The following is a 21561-nucleotide window of genomic DNA, read 5'->3' on the forward strand; positions in this document are numbered from 1 at the left end:
GATAATCTGTGGCACAGGCTCCTGGAACGGTCGGCCCTTGCAAAGGTTGTGTGGATTCCACCAATGCAGAGAGTCGTATGCCCGACCGGTCACCAACACTAGGTCGTTCAACTGTCCTTGAGCCTGAGTCCACTGATGTGCCAAGCATTCTTGGAGCGGACGCATATGTAGCCTCGCGTGCGGGACTATGAAGATGCATGAGGCCATCATGCCTATCAACTGCATGAACACTCTTGCTGGAAGTGAGTGTTGCGGTCTGAACTTTTGGATTAGCGACTGGATGTTGTCGATCCTCACTGAATTTGGCTGAGCCGTGGCCGCCAGAGTATCTATTGTCGCGCCCAGATACTGCCGCACATGGGCTGGCTGAAGGTGCGACTTAGGATAGTTCAGTGAGAAGCCCAGACCGTGAAGAAGGTGAATGGTGTGGGACATGTCGGTGGTGCACTGCTGGGCTGACTTTGCCTGAACCAGCCAGTCGTCCAGATAAGGGTAGACATGAACGTTCTGTCTCCTGAGGTGCGCGGCCACTGTCACCAGACATTTCGTGAACATTCTGGGGGCTGTGGTCAATCCGAAAGGGAGGACCTTGAATTGATAATGCCGATTTTGAATGGTGAATCTGAGGTATTTCCTGTGTGATGGATGGAGTGGAATGTGAAAGTAAGCATCCTTGAGATCCAAGGTTGCGAGGAAGTCTCCCTGATTGAGCAACGGAAGAACTTGCTGCAGTGTTAGCATGTGGAAGTGTTCGGAGAGAATGTACTGGTTTAGGGGCCTGAGGTCCAGAATAGGTCTGAGGGACCCGTCCTTCTTTGGGATCAAGAAGTACAGGGAGTACACTCCTGTGCCTTCTTCCTCCATGGCACGAGCTCTATTGCGCCTTTTTGCAGCATGACAAGAACCTCCTGCTGCAATAAGTGCAAATGCTCTGTGGACATAGGACGGTGTTTTGGTGGTATGTTGGGTGGAGTGGATGTTAGCTCCAAACAATAACCGAACTGGATAAGTTTCCTGACCCACCTGTCTGTGGTGATGGATTTCCAGACTGGCAGGAACTGCTGGAGTCTCCCCCCGAACAGGTGTTGAATGGTCGGGGGGGCAGTGACAGGGAGTCACTGTTTGTTAGTGGCGGAGGAACGGGAGTTGTTGTTGCCCCTGCTGTTGCCCCGGTATCCTCCTCTACTTTGCTTGGTGTAAGAGGATTGCGCCCCACCTTTATTGAATTGCGTTTGCTGGGACATCTGGCCTCTGGAAACACCTCTATTGCCTGAGCGACGAAAAGTGCTCCCACAAAACTGTTGGGACTGGAGAGCCCCCATGGACTTAGCAGTCTCGGTATCCTTTTTTATTTTTTCCAGGGTGGTATCCACCTCAGGACCAAATAACCTGTCAGGGTTTACCGGCTGGTTGAGGATGGTAGTTTGTATCTCCGGCTTAAACCCGGAGATTCTGAGCCATGCCTGACGTCTCAACATCACACTGGTGTTAATTGCCCTGGCTGCAGTGTCCGCAACATCTAGTGCACACTTAATGGAAGCGTTGGAGATGAGCTTCCCTTCCTGGATAAGCATCTCCGCTGCCTCTTTATATTGGTCCGGTAGATGCTGCAACAGGGTCTCTAGTGTGTCGTAGTGTGCCCTGTCGTATCTAGCCAAGAGTGCCTGCGTGTTAGAGATACGCCAGATATTGGCCGCCTGAGCTGCTACTCTCTTTCCTGATGCCTCCAGCACTTTGGATTCTTTGTCTGGGGGAGGAGCTTCACCAGTGGTCTGCGAATTCGCCCTTTTGCGGGCATTAGAAACTACTAGAGAGTCCAATGGCAACTGGCCCTTGATGTAGGTAGGATCGCCAGGTGCCGGTCTGTATTTTTTCTCAATTCTAGGGTTGACTACCCTTGACCGTGTGGGTTCCTTAAAAATGCCCGCAGCATGCTTAAGGACCCCCTTTAGCATTGGGAGAGTCTTCACAGTCTTCTCCGCTGTTGAAAAAGTGTCAAAGAGGAAGTCCACCTCAACAGGTTCAGCATGCAGCTGAACGTCGTGGTTCTTAGCCGCCCTCTCAATTAAGGCATTAAATGCCGCAGAGTCCTCAGTGGGAGATGTCTTGACGTTGTACACCTGAGGGTCATGGGTGGTTTGCTGATCCCCTTGATCTCCTGCCTCTGCCCATGAGTCCTGTTGTTCATCAGGATCCGTGTTGGCAGGAAAATTGTATTCCTCGTCGTCATTTCCAGCATCCTCCACATCCGAATAAGTGGGTGAGGGTGTGGCAGGTCTTGCGGTCCGAGGAACTATTGGTTCGACCAAGACTGGTGAATCTGAAGCAGGCTTCTTGCGCTTTAGAGGAATTGTGTATGACTCCAAAGGCTGTGTCGCCGTGATCTTTCTTTTGTAAAGCGTTAGCTTCCCGGTGTCGGCATCGATGAAATGCTCCGACTGCTCCTCTACCAAAGGTGGTCGATGCTTCAAGCTCCCAGCCGGGTGAGTTGGCTTCGACCCCGCAGATCCCTGCAAGTGCGCTTCGGGCACCGATCGTGGTGCAAAGGCCTTCGGTGCCACTTTCGGCGGCAACGTGAAGAGGATTGGCGTCGAAGACTTTGGCGGTGGGACAGATTGCTTCGGGGTGGAAGGTGTCTTTGTTTCTTCCGCCAAAGCCTTGTCCCTGATGCGTTTGAGGGAGTCCGCGACCTGCTTCGTAAAGGAAGCGGACGGTTTCGTCGACCCGACAGACGTTCTCGGTCCACCAACATGTGAAGACTCGAGCATCGATGACTTGGGCTTTTCCGGCCGAGGCGTAGGAGCATCCTTCTTAGGGGCGCTACGCCCTCCTTCCGTGGCAGCAGACGTCGACGCCGACTGTTTCGGATCGGCGGCCTGGATTACTGGCTTCGGGGCCCCAGTCTTCGGCTCGACGCCCTTGCTTGACTTCGGCTCGACGCCCTTTTTGGACTTCGGCTCGACGCCCTTGCTTGACTCCGGCTCGACGCCCTTGCTTGACTCCGGCTCGACGCCCTTCTTGGACTTCGGCTCGACGCCCTTGACTATCTTCGGCTCGACGCCTTTGCCCGACTTCACCGGGTCGATAGCTTTCTTAGGCTTGGGTTGTCCCGACACCTCGGAAGACGAGGGTGTCGACAGAGGAGCAGACGTCTTCGGTTTCAATGGCGTCTCAACCACTTTCGGTTTTGTCGACACCAATGGTTTCACTTTCGGTTTTGTTTTCGACAATGGCGGCTCCGCCGAAGTGTCCGTAGCCGGGCCTGGAGGTGGGGCCGTGGATCCTGGTAGAAGGTCTTGGGTAAGGCCGTATGGCGATCCCTCGACCTGAGCCTTTGTAATTGTTCGAACGGGGCATAGCTCTTCCTCGGAGCTATCTTCCATGGCCCCATAGGCCTCATCGTCGTCTCCTACCTCGTCGACGACTTCTTCTACGTCTAGGCCTTCGACATCCGCTTCATAGTCGTAGTCGATCCCCTCCGCTGGAGGTGAAATCTGCATCTGAACTTCGTGTTCGTCTGCTTCTTCGCTGTCGAAGATGTCCACCGGTGCTGGGGCCGACTGCCGGGCCTCCAGGCGCGCCACGCACCAAAGCCGAATCGTCTTCTTAGAACGAAACCTGGAACAAGCCATACAGCTGGCTTCATCGTGGTCCGGCGACAGGCACTTGTTGCACACACGGGACACTTCTTGAACGGGCTCCGTTCCATGTTGTGTCGTCGAAGGTCTTGCTGCGTCGACTGGGCCTCGATCACCGAAGAGTCACTCGACTCCCTGGATATCCGACTCGAACTGAGTCGGAACAGAACCGGGCACCGAACGCAAACAATACCGACGGTTTGAAAAAGGCCTTCGGGCCGCGAAAAAGTTTATGTTGATTCCGAACTGGAGATAACAAAATTACATCCGAACCCAATGGCGGAAAAAAACAATCTGAGGATGGAGTCGATGCCCATGCGCACTGTAGTCCAGGGGAGGAGCCACCTATCTCGTGATACTTCGAAGACTCTTCCAGGACAACAATGTGCAATCATCCGGACCCAACACTAGGCGGCGATCTATGCTATGCTATAGATATGAATTCAGCAGCCCACATGCCTCGAACATGGCCATTTGACAGTGTTGAAGGCCATGCAGTTGTCTAATTACAGTATTTATCAAAACATGCAGTTATGGGGGACCCTAGGACCAATTTAATGACCAAGCTCTAGATACGCGTCCTTCCAAACCTTTATATCACAGAAAGTATCAGAGGGTCAGGGAAAAAAAATGACAAGGATTATCTGGATGTCGAATGGGAACGAGCACCACAGGCTAGATTACAAAAACTTTTTTTTCAAATAATAAAAATGAGCCAAACATGTGTATGGTCTCAAACACCCATCAGTCACCACTCGGAACCGCCCTTCATCATTTGGGGTTCCAGCGACCCACACAACAGAACACTGCCTGATAACACACAGAGAGGGGCCTAGTGGATGGAACAGGGGTACCCTCCTGTGGGCAGTGTGCGGTCACTATTTTATCAGGAGCGATAAGTTATGTATAAATGAGTGGTGTAACTCAAGGGGTAACCAAGTAAAGTGCAGTGCAAGAAAAGTGTGGTAACAAAAAAATGAAGGAAGTGTAATAAAAATTGGTTTAGGAAGCAGAAAACTATTTTAATCAGGTGTAGCTTCCAATGCCAATGTTAAAAAATAGCAGAGACAGAGAAAATTTATAAACTGTCTAGAAGTGGAACGTGGTCAACATGTTTCAGCAAATAATGGCCATGTGGCCTTGCTTTCTTCAGGACCTAGTCAAAAACGACTGCTGCTACTGCACAAATAAGTGAATCAAAATAAGAAGAAAAAGTGTTCTAAAGAAATGATACACATTCAGATACCGGTATACAAGTCACCTGGACCTCCTAGGTGGACCCATCCGTATCTTCTTACAAATGTGGTTGTATACCAATGTGTAAGATGTGCTGACCTCACCCCACCTGGCTGCGGCTCAGGAAAGAAATGAAGCACCGCTCTCTCCGTCGGTACTTCAGACCGGCATCTTTACCGTCTGAGGAGGAGCCACCTATCTCGTGATACTTCGAAGACTCTTCCAGGACAACAATGTGCAATCATCCGGACCCAACACTAGGCGGCGATCTATGCTATGCTATAGATATGAATTCAGCAGCCCACATGCCTCGAACATGGCCATTTGACAGTGTTGAAGGCCATGCAGTTGTCTAATTACAGTATTGCCAGGTCCTCCTGAATAATATCTTTCCGACCCAGCACCACACTCAGACGCCTTAAGTTGAGAGCCATATTCTGACCCGGCATAAATATGGACTGGTCCAGATGCACTAATTTGGTGCCAGGATTTTAACCTCCGCATTTAGCAGAGCTATGGGGCAGTGGGAGTTACAGTCCTCCCTGGTTCCCCTTCTTATGAATCACTACAATAGAGGCCACTCGGTCTCTTGGCAGAGTACCCACTTGTCTGCTTTCTAGGTACATTTTGAGCAAATGTGGAGCCACTTTAGTTGCAGTTATTTTGAGGAACTCTATTGGGAAGCCCTTTATGCCTCATAGCATTCCCTGATTGTATGCTGTGTATGGCCAACCTTTATAATTGATCGTGAGGTCTGCCTCGAGTGCCTGTCAGTCCTCCGACAACAGGATCGGCACTGGTAGGTCCGTTAACAATTCCTTTCACTCCTCTATCATGGCCGAGGCTGGGTGTAAGTAGAGGTGTGCAAAGTAGGCCGCAAAAGCCTCTGTGATGGCCTGTGGATCTCTCAGTAATTCCCCCTCTTTTCCTCGTAGCGCCGTTATCCAGCGAACCAACCACTCCCGCCTATCCAGCCAAGCAAGTAATTTACCTGCACAATCCCCGTGTTCATATATTCTATGTTGTCTCACCCGGTGTTTGTCCCTTGCTACTTCTGTTGTCAGATACTTATGCTCCTGTCGCTTTAGTTCCTGCATGCGTTGAGCTACCTCGTCTTGCATGTGCGTGGCTGTCTGTTCCATAGCTAAAATATCGCGTTCCAACTTCTCAAGTTTTTTAACCTTCTCTTTCTTGTGCCCCACCATGAGGGAAAGCACCTGTCCCATTAACACCATCTCGTAAGCATCCCAGATAGCTTGAGGAGATTTAACTGATCCCACGTTCTCGTTGAAATATTCATCTGTGGATTTAATGAGGTTGGTTTTGACATGTGGGATTTTGAGGTACCAGGGATAAATCGATATTGTTCTATGAGTTGATGTGACTCCCAATGCGCATTGAGCCCATAATGGGGCATGATACGAAATAGCCCTAGCCAGGTGTCATACTTCTGTAAAGTGGTGTTTTTTGTCATATAACGTTAAAATGTGGTCAATACGGGACAGGCTGTTGTGTGCTCCCGAATTAAATGTATATTGTCAAGCTTGTGGGTGGGCATCTCGCCAGACATCCACCAAATCCAGGGCCTTCATGAAGTCAGCCATGGTGTTTTTAGTGCTCCGGTGGGTCTGGGTTGGAACCTGTCTATCTGATCACAAAGCGTCATATTTAGGTCTCCGCCTATCACTAACTCTCCTCTGGTAAATCGAGGATCATCTTGCTCATATCAGGTAAAGCCATGCTGTGTAGCACGGGGGGAAATAAGCCGACATAAAGTTAACACATCTACCCTCCCAAGTGCCAGACACTGCCACGAAGAAGCCCTGTGCATCTGTTCAAGTATGTGCCACCATAAAGGGGAATTGTTTTCGCATGAGTATCCCAGTCCCTCTGGACCCTGAGGTAAAGCCTGTGTGTTTAATTTATAGCCCCACCTATCGAGTGCCTTTATAACTGATCGTGGTTAGTTTGCTGAAGTAGGACCATATCCGGTGCCTATCATTTTATGTATTGGGGCACTATCCCCCTCTTTAGTTTGTCCCCTAGCCCGTTAACGTTCCAAAAGAGTAATTTAAATGACATCTCAGCCCGCCACTCATAGTAGATGTGTCTATCACCTGTGTATTTTCCCTCCCTGGCATGACGGAAGCATCGGTTGTATTTGGCTTTTGAGCGGGTGTACTCGTGTCGTTTTACTTGGTGTGAGGAGGGTGTTATTCAACGGGTGGTTTTGTGTCTGAAGGAAAAGGAGCTGCCTGCTGTTTCCCCTGAATAATACTACATAATGTACTTTTAAACCCCCCCAACTTGATAGTACCCCCCTCCCTGCCTCCCTGCATGACGGTTCTTGAGCTGCCCGCCTCCCCAATATTGCAGGGTGCCCATCGCCCTCCCTTCAAAGTATTGGAGGAGTTGTGGACCTATTCACACCCTTTTCCCCCTTCTCAACGACTAGGCATGATACAGTCTATTAGTATAGGTTCAATCATTTGATATACTCAGCCATCATTTTATTGATGGCGTGTCATAAAGGACCCAACCCTCCATTTGTTGCTTATCAACATGTGACAATGTTCAATTTGAGCCATTTTAAGCTGGTCTTTTCTCGAATGTTCCAGGTGTGTCCGGTACACACAGAGTATTGTCTTTCCTCAGTTACTCAATCGCAAGATTTGCAGTGTGGTGTATTATTTGCTTTGGGGCAAGTATTTGCTGGTTGCTTCCAGACAGGGATCAGTTTGTTTCTGAGACTTCACCATCCGCCGCCTGCGCCTATCTGGGTTGTCCAGGTCACCTACTTTTAGCCATCCCTCCAGCCACTCCAAGACTGCGGGGACTCAATGAAAAAACAAGTTTTACCCTATGTTTCTACCCTCAGCTTAGCAGGAAACAGCATAGCGTATTTCAGATCCTTTTCCCTGAGGGCTTTTTTGGCTTCCAAAAAACTGCGTCTCTGTTTCTGCACCTTCAGAGTGAAATCGGGAAAGAAGGTTATGGTGCCGTTTTCATACATCAGTGGAGGCGCGCTGCGTGCAGTTTGTAGGATAAGATCCCGGTCTCTATAGTTGAATACCTGAGCCATCATTGGCCTAGGGGGCATGCCCGGCTAAAGTCTACCTCCCGGCACACGGTGCGCCCTTTCAATAGAGAAGTAGCTGGAGAGATTTCGAGGCTGCGGGTATTTGGTGGTTAGTTCTTCCATGAAGAGGACTGTAGCTGGCCCCTCCGCTCTCTCTGACACCCCCAAACATCTAACATTGTTACCTCTGGACCTACCCTCATAATCATCCAGTTGCTCTACCAGGATATTGCTGATGGTTTGTAGTTCAGTGACTTGTTTTTCCAATGCCTTCGTATCCGTGACCAAGCCTTGCAGTACGTCTTCCACTTATTTTACACTGGTGTCCATTTTTCTCAGGTTTGCACGTATCATGGAGATTTCAGTGGATACCGAGTCTATACGTGTTTCGAGGGAGAATCACACACTTTGATGGCCACCAGTATATCCTGCAGGGTGGGGGTGCCCTGTTCCGTCGATGTCTCCTGTGTCTCTTGCAATGGATCAGGTTGATTACTAGCCCCATCTTGGTTCTTTTGCCATGAAAACTTGTCTAATTTTGGCTGATGTGAGCCGCATCCTCCTTTGCTGCATGACATCCCACTGGTGCCCTAGCAGGTTCAGAGCCTTGGCTTTGACATTGAGCCTTTTGGTAATAACTGCTGCCTGTCAAGGGAGAAAGTCCCACGCGGCCTGTCGTTTTTCCCCTACTTGGCTCTCACACCACTGTATTTATGACCGGTGCCCTGGTGCCTTTTTGTTGACAGGTACTGCAGTGGAGGGCGGAATCTATGCCACTGCCTCCAGTTTCTTGTGGGTATGCTCAGGTTTTTTTTTTTGGATTCATCGAAAGGCAGAGTATGGAATGGGCTAGGCTGCCGACTCACAGGCTGTCCAAAAGCGCGCTGCGCCCTGCTCTCTTCCGTCATGGTGCCCATCCTTGAATACGTTCCACCACCACCAATGGATTCAGATGCAGGCCGCACTCGTCCACTGCTGGTTGCTAGGTCCCCCATCACTTTTTCATCCCTGGCCACTCCGGGCTCGATCTCATTTAGGCCCTGGTTCGTTTTCCGCGCTCTCATTGCTCCTCTGCTCTCACCGTCTGATGGTGTCGTTGAACGGCCGTAACCGACAGAGAACATTACGTTGCTCTGATGTCGGTGTCAGGAAACTTCTACGGCAAAGATATGGTGAACGGCGCGCCTGTCCCATCTGTCAATTCGGCAAACGCCTGGGTTCCAGCCGGGGATGGAGCTGCTTCACTCGGGCGGACGCCGACATCACTCCACGGCCTCCATCCACACACACGGATATCAAGTCACAGCGGACTCCGTTTGACTCGTCGGATGGTTCTTTTTCGGCGGCTTCGATACTGCACCACTTTGTCTCAGCCCATGCATGGATTTATGGGGGAAGAGGAGTAAGGAGCCGAAGCCAAATTAGTGTGCGGCCATCTTCTTTCGGCTGTTGACCACGCCCCCCCAATCTCCTTTGAAAACCACTATTTCAGAATCATGGCTAAACGAGTTCCAATCTAAACTCTCAGCAAATCTGTTTTCAGAAATTCAAGGTGGTCACAAAAGTGAAGCTACCACCCATCGGAGTCATCACATAAAACTTATCATTAACATTTACAGTAACTTAACTAATGACAGAAACCTGCTGGCCCTTGAAAGGGTATTCTGAAGCCCACAAATATAACCTAACAGATATAATCAAGGCTTTGTGTCTCCCTGGAAGTGTTCCTAGCCGCCTCAAAGTTTCTGCTGGGTGGGCTGGGCCTGGCATTTCAGAACCTGCACTGTAATAGATCCAATCCTTGCTTACTCGCCGTAGACCTAAACCAAGAATCTAATCTTCTACACGCTCATTGATCTGTGGTGCTTCCCAAGAATCATAGAATCCGTTTCTCCTTGTGACTTCTTTTCAATATCTATGGTCTCCAATTGGCAGATTTCCTCAGTAATTACAGTGTGACTTTCCAAATGCACGATAGCTCCACACAAAACCATTCTTGCGAGCAAAAATGCCCAGAGAACCCATCCACTGATACTCTGAGTATTAGCTTGTGTCTAGACCACATGTTCCACTGGAAAAAGCAGTTCTTCCCAAGCAAGAAAAGTGATGGAGAGTCTAGTGATTGGATACTTGTGGCCATATAACGGCCTTTGACTAGTCAGAAGACCCCAAACCCACTCATCCACTCCACCAAACGTAAAGAACCTCGTAGCACTGTTGATGCCAAACTCTCCTTTGCTCTTTAAATCCCCCATCTCTGGAAAGTCCTCGCTCTCCTTCACAGGACCACAGAATCAAGCAGATTAAAGCCTTCTTCCTGGCATGCTTCGATTATTGTAAAATCCTCTATTCTGGTCTCCAGGAATTCACTTCCATACTCCAAAGACTTCAGAATAAGGCAGCCTTAATCTTCATAAGTGAGTTAGAAGCTCCCAATGGATACCAAGATTAAATGTAAGGTCTTAAAGTTCAAGTTTTACTAACAATATTATATGGATAATATTTATAGGACAGAGTTGCGTGGTAAAACATTATGGGGTGGTGGGTAAGAATAAGATAGGGGCTTAAGGGTAATGGGGAAGGGGTTAAGCCTAAGGGGTTAAGGGTAGTAGGGAAGTGTTAAGGGAAAGGAATTAAGGTTAACAGGATAAGGAGTTAAGGATAAAGAGTACAGGCAGTGAGTGATTGAGAGTAAAGGCCAAGGGGAAGGCAACAAGGAGCTAGGGGTAAGAGTTGAAACATACAGGTGATAAACTAAGGTTTTAATTGTATGGCAATAAAATAAAGTGTAAGGGGTATATGTAAGTGGTTAAGTGTAATGGGTTTAGAGCAAGGTGTAAAGGGGTATGTGTAGTGGGTATGGGCAATAGGTTACAGGTAAGGATTTAAGAGTAAAGAGTAAAAGGATAATAACATACAGATAAGTGGTTAAAATGGGATATATGACGTTACCACGCGTTCTTTTACCACGCAGACCATTACCGCGCATTTTTTACAACGCAGGACCCTTTACCACGAATACCTTTACAACGCAATACACTACAACGCAGGTACTATTACAACGCATACCATTACAACGTAAGTATAGGTAAGTAAATAATATGGTAAAATAATGTAATTATTAATAATATTTTTTTAATTAATACATTATTATTTTAATATTTAATATTTTAATTATTTATATTATTATTTATTTATTAATTTTTATATATATATGTTAAAAATACCCCTGTACCCCAAAACCCAAACCCAGCCCTGAAACCTAAAAATACCCCTGAACCCCAAAACCCAAACCCAGCCCTGAAACCTAAAAATACCCCTGTACCCCAAAACCCAAACCCAACCGAGAAACTTAAAAATACCCCTGTATCCCAAAACCCAAACCCAGCCCTGAACCCTAAAAATACCCCTGTACCCCAAAAACTGAAAACTGACCCTGAACCCTAAAAATACCCCTTTACCCAAAAACTGAAAACTGACCCTGAACCCTAAAAATACCCCTTTACCCAAAACTGAAAACTGACCCTGAACCCTAAAAATACCCTTTTACCCAAAAACTGAAAACTGACCCTGAACCCTAAAAATACCCCTGTACCCCAAAAACTGAAAACTGACCCTGAACCCTAAAAATACCCCTTTACCCAAAAACTGAACCCTAAAAATACCCCTTTACCCAAAACTGAAAACTGACCCTGAACCCTAAAAATACCCCTTTACCCAAAAACTGAAAACTGACCCTGAACCCTAAAAATACCCATTTACCCAAAACCCAAACATAAAATATTTTAAATAAAATAATATACTTACCAATACTTACGTTGTAATGGTATGCGTTGTAAAGGTATCTGCGTTGTAAATACCTGCGTTGTAATGGTATGCGTGGTAAAGGGTCCTGCGTTGTAAAAGTTGCGTGGTAAAGGTAGGTCGTGGTAAAAGTTGCGTGGTAAAGGTTGTATACCGTTAAAATGGAGTCTGGCCCATGGGAAAAAGAGGCAAAGGGGCAAGTAGTTATGGTATGAAAAAGGGAATAAAGACTAAAGTTGAGTTAAGGGTAAGAGGTCATTGGTAAGGGTAACAGGTTAAGTATAAGGGGTAATATCCCCCTACCCCTTAATCTTACACTCAATATTGCCTCCCACCCCCAATAAGTAAAGCACTTTGACCTGGCCGATGGTGGCCGCATAATGATGCTTTTTTCCCAAACCCTCCCTTGTATTTCTTGCCTCCCCAAATGCCCTCCCTCTCTCCTTGTTGCCCTCTGCTCTATCAGCAATAAAAGTAAATACTATGACACAGCCAGCACAGGCCGTCTCACAGTAGCGGCTGGTGGGGAATGAGGGTGGACAGGCGGAGGACTGAGAAAATACAATTTAAAAAAACACTTACCTCTTCCGCAGGCCGCGTCTCTCCTACACTTCTCCGGCAGTCCCAAACCACGAAGCACCCACGCTCCCCATAGCCAATCACAACGCCGCAATCCAGCGTTGTGATTGGTCTGAGTGCTGTGGATCGGTGCTCAGATGGAGACTGGGGGCCTGGGCATGTTGCCCACCAGGCTGTGTAATGCAGTCTGGTGAGGAACATGCAAAGTGAACATTACTTTTCGGCCGTGCTGTGATGTATTCCTATAGGTTCTGTATCGATCCCCCTATTCCTGACCCTATTCTGGTTAACAAGTTAACTAGCAGCCAGCCCATGATGCAGAAAACCCCCATGATGCAGGAACCGTTATCTGATTAAGCCACACTACGGCACAGGAACGTGTTATCTGATTAGGTCATAACGCTTGCCATCTAATTAGACAAGCGATATTCCTCCAGCCCCTGATAAGGCATACGGAGTTCTCAAAACAAATCAAACCTATGACAACCTGGGAAAAACCCTGCGGCCATTGTTTTGATTTCATCGAGAACTTCAGCAAAAGAATGTGCTAACGACCAAGTCGTATGACATCCTTATTGACGTATCTATGTCCATCCTTACGTCAATCTCGGCACCTTAAAGGTATCAATATTACCGATATTGCCCTATGCAAACACACGCGGTGGTGACGAGATCGGAGCAGCCAGACTTGCCGAAGCCCAGAGCAGAGCAGACCCCGCTGGCGCAGCCCCGCCTTCCTGACGCGCTGAGAACGAGAAGCTGCCTTTTCTCCTGCCGAGAAATCCAGCTCCGGCGCTTCCGGGTGGCCCTCGCAGGCAGCCTGGAATATCGAGACCAGAGACGAGAGATACCATCCCTCATTCATCCTAGATTCCAGGTACAGAACTGAATAACCCCTCGCAGAGAATTCTTTAGTCAGTCACTTGGCAAAACAAACTTAACTTAAACTGTAACTTTCTATTCCCGCCCACGTATTAGGCTTAGGTCAGGTACACGGGGTAGGCGTAGTTAGAAACACCAGTTGAGTACGATTAGTCAAATGTATATGTGTATGTATCTATTTTATTCATTTTAAACCTTCATATGGCTTAGAAACCATATCAATGTTTTTACAGTATTATTTTATACTTCTGCTTTTAATGTATGCACTTTACTTAACCATAAGTATTGCAATAATATCGATCCATTTCTCTTGTATGAGAAAAGAGACTGATCAATAAATAACATCTTTTATTGAACACGCCCGTCTCTTCCTTTTCTCTACAATCTGGTGAGACTAAGAATGCACGTACTGACTGAGTAAAATAAATTGCCTTTTGTTTTCACACGACTCTAGAGATACACTCTTGATTAGGGGAGAGCAAAGTTGTCATGTTCTATGGTTGTCAGAAACTAAATCCCTTCTTGTCTATCCAGGGAGGTTCAACTCCTCCTTGCCTATTCGAGAAAGTTTCTAGTGAACTCTGAGCTAGCTGGCAAACCCAAAACTTTAAGTCTAATATCGACAGTAGTAGACCTAGTTAACGTCTGGTCTAGGCCTATACTATTGAAGGTATTATTCCAATGCGCAGAGCCTATTGGGATAATAGGAACTACACTACATGGCGCCCAACCTGTTTGGATAAGGCGATAAAACTAACGTAAGACATTTAGAGTAACTCAGTCGTGCTTTTTCACTCAGACCCCTTTTTTCCCATAATACTCCAAAGACGTCTGGAGTGGGTAAAATGTCATATCCGCCAGACCTCGCAGGAGGAAACTCCTATGTATGGTTCTTGGTTTAGTCAACGTTGAAGGATACACTGTTCCAAAATATTGTGCATCTAATCTTTGTTTCCATAAGAAACCTGATCTGCAAACAAACAGAATAACCTTCCTGTCGGTAAAATGGGAGACAGTGATGATGAAAGAGAGGCAGTTAGAATAGCAACTGAACTCGCAGAAGCTGATAATACTATGCAAGAAGCAGACCCGGATATAATACTCATCCCGGTCATTAAAAGGAAATCTATAACCTTAAAACTTATAGAAAATGGACTGACACCTAGAGGTGGCACAGTCATATTCGTAATTGAGGCACACGAATATCGGCAGACAGAGGTATACTATTCATGGATACATTTTCCAGCAGCAAATGCTGTAACAAAGTACTTCCACTATTACAAAACAGAGGTACCTCCTAATGAGTACACTCCTTTCGAGGAGGTGGAAATACCACTTAAATTTCAAGAGCACCTGCTCTTATTTAATGGCGCCCTAAAACACAATAATCACATCACAAGGCTCGGTCCTTTAGGTAGACCAGGAGCAACGTGGCCGGTCCTAGCCGGATACACACCACATCCAGACATCGACGGGATGTCTGCAGCAGAGCTTTTAACACAGGTAAAACAATTAATAAAATTACATAGACAATTAGTCCAATATGTGATGCGGACTTCAACAATTCAACCAGCAATTAAAATTCCACAGCTGACCCCTCATCAGGGGAACACAAATAAAATTACACCACAGAACATACAGTCCTGCCTAGGTAAAGTACCGGCTAAACGGGAACAAATACCATTCTGGCTAGCACAAAAAATCACCCAGATAGAGGCGGTGTTTCCAGACACCACCCCGCTAGAAAAACACAGGATTCTGACTATCTGCCTTCCAATGGGAATCGCACCACACGTGGAGGACTGTGACACTTGGGGTACAATCTTTGCTTCCATTTACACAAAAACGCATGGTGTTCCATCCATTTCGGTAATACCAGATGTGCTAAAACAAATTCAAGACGAATATAGTCCAGAACCCGCTTTAACTCTTGGTATGAAATTACTAAAAGACTTCAAGCAGGTCTCGGCTATATTATTAGCCAACATAAAGGGAGAAGCAGCAAACGTGGCGATCCGCCAGAGGTTAAAAGAGACAGATATAGCAGACCAACCAGCTGAAATTGCCAGAATCATAGAAAAATCCTATGAGGAACTAGGTAGAGATAGTTTAGGTGGAATACCAGTAAAACCACAACTGATTGAAAGTCCTGAAAAAATATTTTTTAATAATAATTCAACATCACAAAAAAAGAGCTGGGATGGAAACAAACAATCCAATCCTAAAGAAAAGAAATTCCAGTCCAGAGGAAGGTCACCTAGGCGGAGAGAAAAATCTCCGAACCAAAGACATAGGTCACCCCAAAGTGATCCCTCTGGGAAAAGATATAACCTTAGAAATAGGGATAATATAAAAAAGCCTGATAGATATCAAGACATTGATACACGTCCCTCTCAATCTTTTCAGACTTCCTCGCAGAAATCGGAAAGAAGAGGACGATCAGAACAAAGAGAAGAGCACGCCAAGTCCAAAGACAAGGAACCTGCTCATCTAAAAAAGAAATTACAATTTCCAAAAAAGAAGGTAGCCAGCATTAAAATAGTTAACAATGCCGAGAATTCTGAGGACACAACTGAAAAACGGAGAATGGGCTCAGACAATGCTAGACAGCGCAGCAGAAGTGAGCATAGCTCGCAAAGTCCTTATTAATCATCTGGAGACAGTGGACACGAATGAATATCTTCAAGTGGAAACTGCAGACACCAGAGTTAGCAAACCTCACAAAATATATGAAATAACATTACGTATAGAGGGAGATAAGACTAGAAAAATAAGGGGACTATTTTGGGATAATCTCTCCAAGGGCTATGACATCCTTCTAGCTGAAAAAGACTGGCCACCAGAGTTTGTCAGGGATTGCCCTCATGGCGATGAAATAATTATGCCTGCCTTCTCAATTCATATCCCAATTCATAAAAAATACACACTTGCTAGAAAGTGGGCAGTAGCTCTAGCTCCTGCTTTATATAAAAATCACGTAGGATGGGATGAGGACTCTCCTCCTCACAAAATCCAGTTAAAATCACAACCTACTGCACAAAGGCAGTACCCAATTAAGCAAGAAGCTAAAAAACAGGTAAAAGAAATACTAGATCAGCTAGAATACCAGGGGGTGATTGAAACTTGCACCTCACAAATGAACAACCCTTTGTTTCCGGTCTCCAAACCAGACGATTCATATCGTCTAGTTTTGGATTACCGACACCTTAACTCATGTTGCAAAACTTTTGCAGTGCAAAACTCGCATAGTGCTGCACTAATGAATAACATAGTGCGCAAAAAATACAAAACAACATTAGACATCTCTAATGGATTCTTTTGTCAAAACATAGCACCAGAGAGCAGATATTTGTCTGCGTTCTCAATAAATGGCACTCAAAAACAATTCTGTCGGTTAGCCCAGGGGTACAAGAACAGCCCGGGAGTATTCTCAGCGAGAGTAACAGAATTACTACAAACATATGATGACGAAGCATTATCTTATGTCGACGACATATACTTAACAGATGATGACTTGGATACTCACTTGAAGAGAGTGAACACCATAATACTTGGGTTCGCAGCAGAGGGTTACAAATTCAACTTTAAAAAATCCAGAATTGCCCATCTGACAGTCCTGTTCTTAGGATATGAATTATCAAGTGAAGGCAAAAGCCTGGCTGACAATTTCCTAGAGAAATGTGCCGTACTCCAAGCACCTAGAACACTAAAAAACCTACAGTCAATTCTAGGCTTCCTAAACTTCGGAAGAACATACATTGCAAATTACGCAGAAAGGGTCAAACCCCTTTATGATCTAATAAAACCAGATTTTAAAAGAACCAATTGGACTCAAATACACACAGAAATTCTGAGATCCTTACAAACAGACATGTTAATTAAAACAAAATTAGAAACACGTGATAACACACGCAATCTTGTGATTCGAGTCATCCCAAGGAAGATGCGGATTCACATACCTGACCTCTAATGAGGGAGAAAAGGTACCAATTGCATTCAAATCACACTTGTACACAGAGGCTGAAAAGAAGTTCAGTATTAAAGAAAACATTGTTCATGCAGTTCAAACCGCAATAGCTAGAGAAAAAGATAAAGCTGACGGTAGACACATCACAGTCAGAACAGCAGAATCAGCCTTTGAGACATTAACAACACCATGTAATTTACCAACAACAACATTGAATCCGGAATGGATACAATGGGTGAATTCAATTACAACGGACAAAGTATACTACTACTTTGACCCAGAACTAGAAGAATTAAAAAATCTAGAATATGAAAGAACATTCCCTCTGCCAATCGACATTCTGCCATTACGACAATACGCTTGTGTAATCTATACAGACGGACATGCTCAACCCTCCGTTTGGGGAGAACAAGCATACAACCCCACATGTGAGATTACAAAAGAAGTGTGGCGCGGAGGTAAACTAAGACCTCTATTAACAAAAACACACTCAGTAGAAACTAATTCAGAACAACAGACTGAAATATTAGCATTGAAAATGGCGCTAGATAATGCGGATCACGAATTCCCGACACTTATAGTGTCCGATTCATATTACTGCGTCAAATCATATAACAGCGATTTGCATACATGGATTCAAAATGGTTACAAAGATGACACAGGTGCAACAATAAAGCAAAAACTGCTTTGGGAACAAATAGTTCTGTTACAAAAAGAACTACCAAAGACTCACGTGACACACTCACTGAGTCATCAGCGTGATGGCGTTCACGTTGCAGGGAATTCATTGGCTGAGACAGCCACAGCGGCAGCAACTAAATCGGCTTCCGTAGCTAGAAAAAAGCGTACATTAAAATACATTGACGGTGAAACAGTGCTGGCGGTGAAAACGTCATCAAAAGGCGACTGCTCAGCACTACCGATCAACTATCCACTCAATTATACATACATAATCGATGCAAACTCCGTCCCTTTTGCTCGAATCCCTGGAGTGGGGGATAGAGTGATTCCAAACATGGACAGGAGAACCTTGTTAATTTCAGACGCACATATGGGCGAGGGTCTCAGACACCTCAAACTAAAAGATTCTCTGGAAGAATTACAATCAAGGTACTGGTGGCCAGGCATGAGCCTGCATCATACCATGTTTGTAAAGAACTGCCCAAACTGTAACAGAAATCGCAGTGGTGAGAGAAACGGTGTAATACCGTGTCGTTTCACTCCAGAAAGAATCAACAGTAAAAAGCAAAGCGTCCGATTAACATATACAGGCTAGTTTCCACTTATAATGTAGATCCCCAGCACTCGGCTGACGTCTGGACTGTTATACAGAGATTTGCGAGTCTAAATGGCATATACGCTAGGAGCATGCTACGTTTGACCGATGTTTTCACTTTAACTTTTAAGCCTGAGGGGAAACATGGCCAAATGAGCATAGCATAGCGGGATTCTTCTCACTTCCTTCCTGAGGGATACGGGATGGTGTAAAGAAAAAACCAAGGCAGAAAGCAATCTATAACGGAAAGGATATTAGGTTCGGGAGCTGGGTGGGTCAAACATCTAATAAGTGTCCAACGTAGTCTAAATAACCTGCCAAGAAATTCTCTGAAGGGATTCAGTCCGTACGAATTATAGTTTGGAACTAGGATGTTAGTCTTAGACCTTGACAGTCAAACTTCAGTGGTAAAGGAAAAAAGCTTTGATATCAAAGACCGTTTGGCTATTTTACAGGACTTAAACGAAACAAGAAAAGACCTGAGCAACATAAAGTTGAAACAACAGCCAACAACCACTGAAGAACCACCACCTGTCCCAGCAAGACCTGTCTGGATTCCAAAAGTCGGGGATCTAGTCAGAGAAAAGATCGCGGTAAAGAAGGAATTTGGGCCTTCTTACAGAAAAGCAGTTCCTGTCTTGTCTATCAACGGGACAAGATCAGTTGTACTACCGCCGCTTGCTGGTAAAAAGGAGAACCGAGTTGTATCCATCGACCTGGTAAAACCACAATCATGTGGCCGATAACAAATAGTAGGCCAAGTGGACTCCCAATAAGTAGCAGAACACCAAGGTTTGCTACCAGTACAGAGGTCCTAACAAAGAGGCTAATCACATTCGAAACGCCTACAGAAGAACAACAAGGACTATGCAACAATGCAATGGAACTTAGACCTCTGAAAACCCAAATAAAAACATTTAGCAGAGACACACCAATCTACAATGAAGTACCAAATGATAATGCAAGAAACAGTAATCCTGAAGCAATTGGAACAATTGACAGAACTGCATCCGGCTACTTCATAAACTTCGATGATTCCTCTGAAGGCTTCAGTGAATCAGCACAGCCATCAACAAAAACCTTTAAAGATAAAGCTAAAGAACTTTTGAAACAACTGAAAGAAACATATCTGATTTCTCCATGGATCGAATTTTGGGTGGGTTTTGGTGCATTTATCCTCATACTTTGGCTCATCATGGTACTAACTTTGGGACGCTCCATTGAGGGAAAATATGCTAAAATGGACACAGCAAGTCAGAAAATCAACTTGATCCTCAAACCACACACATCTTCACACGTCGAGAAAAGAGAACTTTCTTCAGTCAACTTCACAGCCAATCCTATACCGGGTGGGGTAGCATGGGACAACACTGACTACGAAATCTATGGTCCGGTTGAAATCCTGAAATATCCACACCAAATTAAGATCTCATTGAGTGACTTTGTAAAACCAAGCTCATTTGCGGATGATTGGGACTTTGAAAGTATAAATAATATGATGTCTGACCTAGTGATGTCTGCTAAATTTACCAAACATGATTATTTGCAGGGTTCGACAAATTATGATAGTATGTACTGTTATAACCACTATGGTAACCATTTTCTACATAAATCTGCACAACCTAGAAATGTTTTAAATTACAATCAATGGGAACATTGTGCAACCCCTCCAAAAGGAAGCTCAAGAACCGTTTATGACAAATATTCATACTTTTCAGGGTTCAACACAAGTAATGCTGAAACATTTTATTTTAAATTGTCAAATAAGACAGGGACAAAGACCATGATAACAAACACGAAATTGATATATTCAGACTCAAGTCAAGTCAAATGATCTTTATTCGGATTATCAATACATCCATAAAAGTACATACAAGATAAAAATACATTTAAAACAATTTAAAAACATATATATAGATGGAAAACAGATTTATCAGGTTGGGTTTAAGTAGCATATGTCATAAAGTGCGAAGTGCATGTTATACAGTACAAAATGCATACTAAAGGGAGAAACAATGGTCTATTAACAAATTTAGACACAAAAATCAGATTATGTACTCCCGAAATAAACATTTATATCAAAATAGATATACAACTAAATCAGTAGGCAATTTACAAAAATAATTAAGTGCAGAAAAGTGCAACAGATACCGTAATACTGATATCAGTTATCCAAACTCCATGCATGCCCTCGATTTCACACATCTTTTTATAAAACAACTCACAATATATATAACTTCGTCGGTATGCAACACTTGGAGGAATTTTAATGCGAGTTTAAAATCTCTAAGATTATATTTACGAAGGATCGGCCTTAGGTATTTACAGGTATACAATTTGTAATAGCTACAAAAGAAGAAATAGTGCAATAAACTTTGTTTTCCGCCCTGAGAGCAGGGGCAATCCAATTCTTCTAGTTTTTTATTATAGCCAAGGGGGAAGCTGAGCAAATTAACTATGCTTCCATCGCGAAACCTGAACAAAAGGCTCCGATTCCACTTTCCTATAGGTATTGACAAGTATCTATAAAAATTATTCAAATTATCACAACTAGAGTCAATAATAAGCTGATATCTAATAACAGCAGGTTTAATAGACTCAGATCTCAGTCGATCCTCTTTATATAGGTCTAGTAAAGCCCGTTTAATGCTATTCTTATGAGCGGGTACAATAGAATTCGGGGAACTAAACAAAGAACCTTGACCCACGCTCTGCAGGCTATTCTTGACTGCATTTAACCAAGGTATGTGATGGAAACTATCGCTTAACAAACAGTCAGATATTATACTGCGCGTTAAGGACGCTGCTGGATTTAACCATACCTTGATCCAAAAAAGAGCAGGCCTAGACCTAATAAAATCAGCAATATAAGACAATCTCAGTTCGTTGTGACAAATAAATGTAGAGGCGCACAGGACTCCCCCCAGCACCCTCCTACAAAATCTATTTTCCTCCGACTGGAGACCCGTGCTTTTGCAGTAACCCCACACTTCTGCTCCATATGTCCCAGTAGGCCGACATTGAGTACGGTATATGTTAAGTAGGGGTGTAACAACATTGGCCAGTTTCGGTTTTCGGAGGGATAAGATTGAATTGATTG

At 44.9% G+C, this 21561-nt stretch overlaps 1 protein-coding gene across 3 annotated transcripts in view; it reads right to left on the reverse strand.

Moving 5' to 3' along the window:
* The window catches only part of LOC144770402 (sacsin-like), a 304721-nt gene that overhangs the window by 204181 nt on the left and 78979 nt on the right, over window positions 1-21561 (reverse strand). The gene's annotated exons all lie outside the window — the stretch shown is intronic.

This window comes from Lissotriton helveticus, chromosome 7 (genome assembly GCF_964261635.1).
Source record: "Lissotriton helveticus chromosome 7, aLisHel1.1, whole genome shotgun sequence".
Lineage (NCBI taxonomy): Eukaryota > Metazoa > Chordata > Amphibia > Caudata > Salamandridae > Lissotriton > Lissotriton helveticus.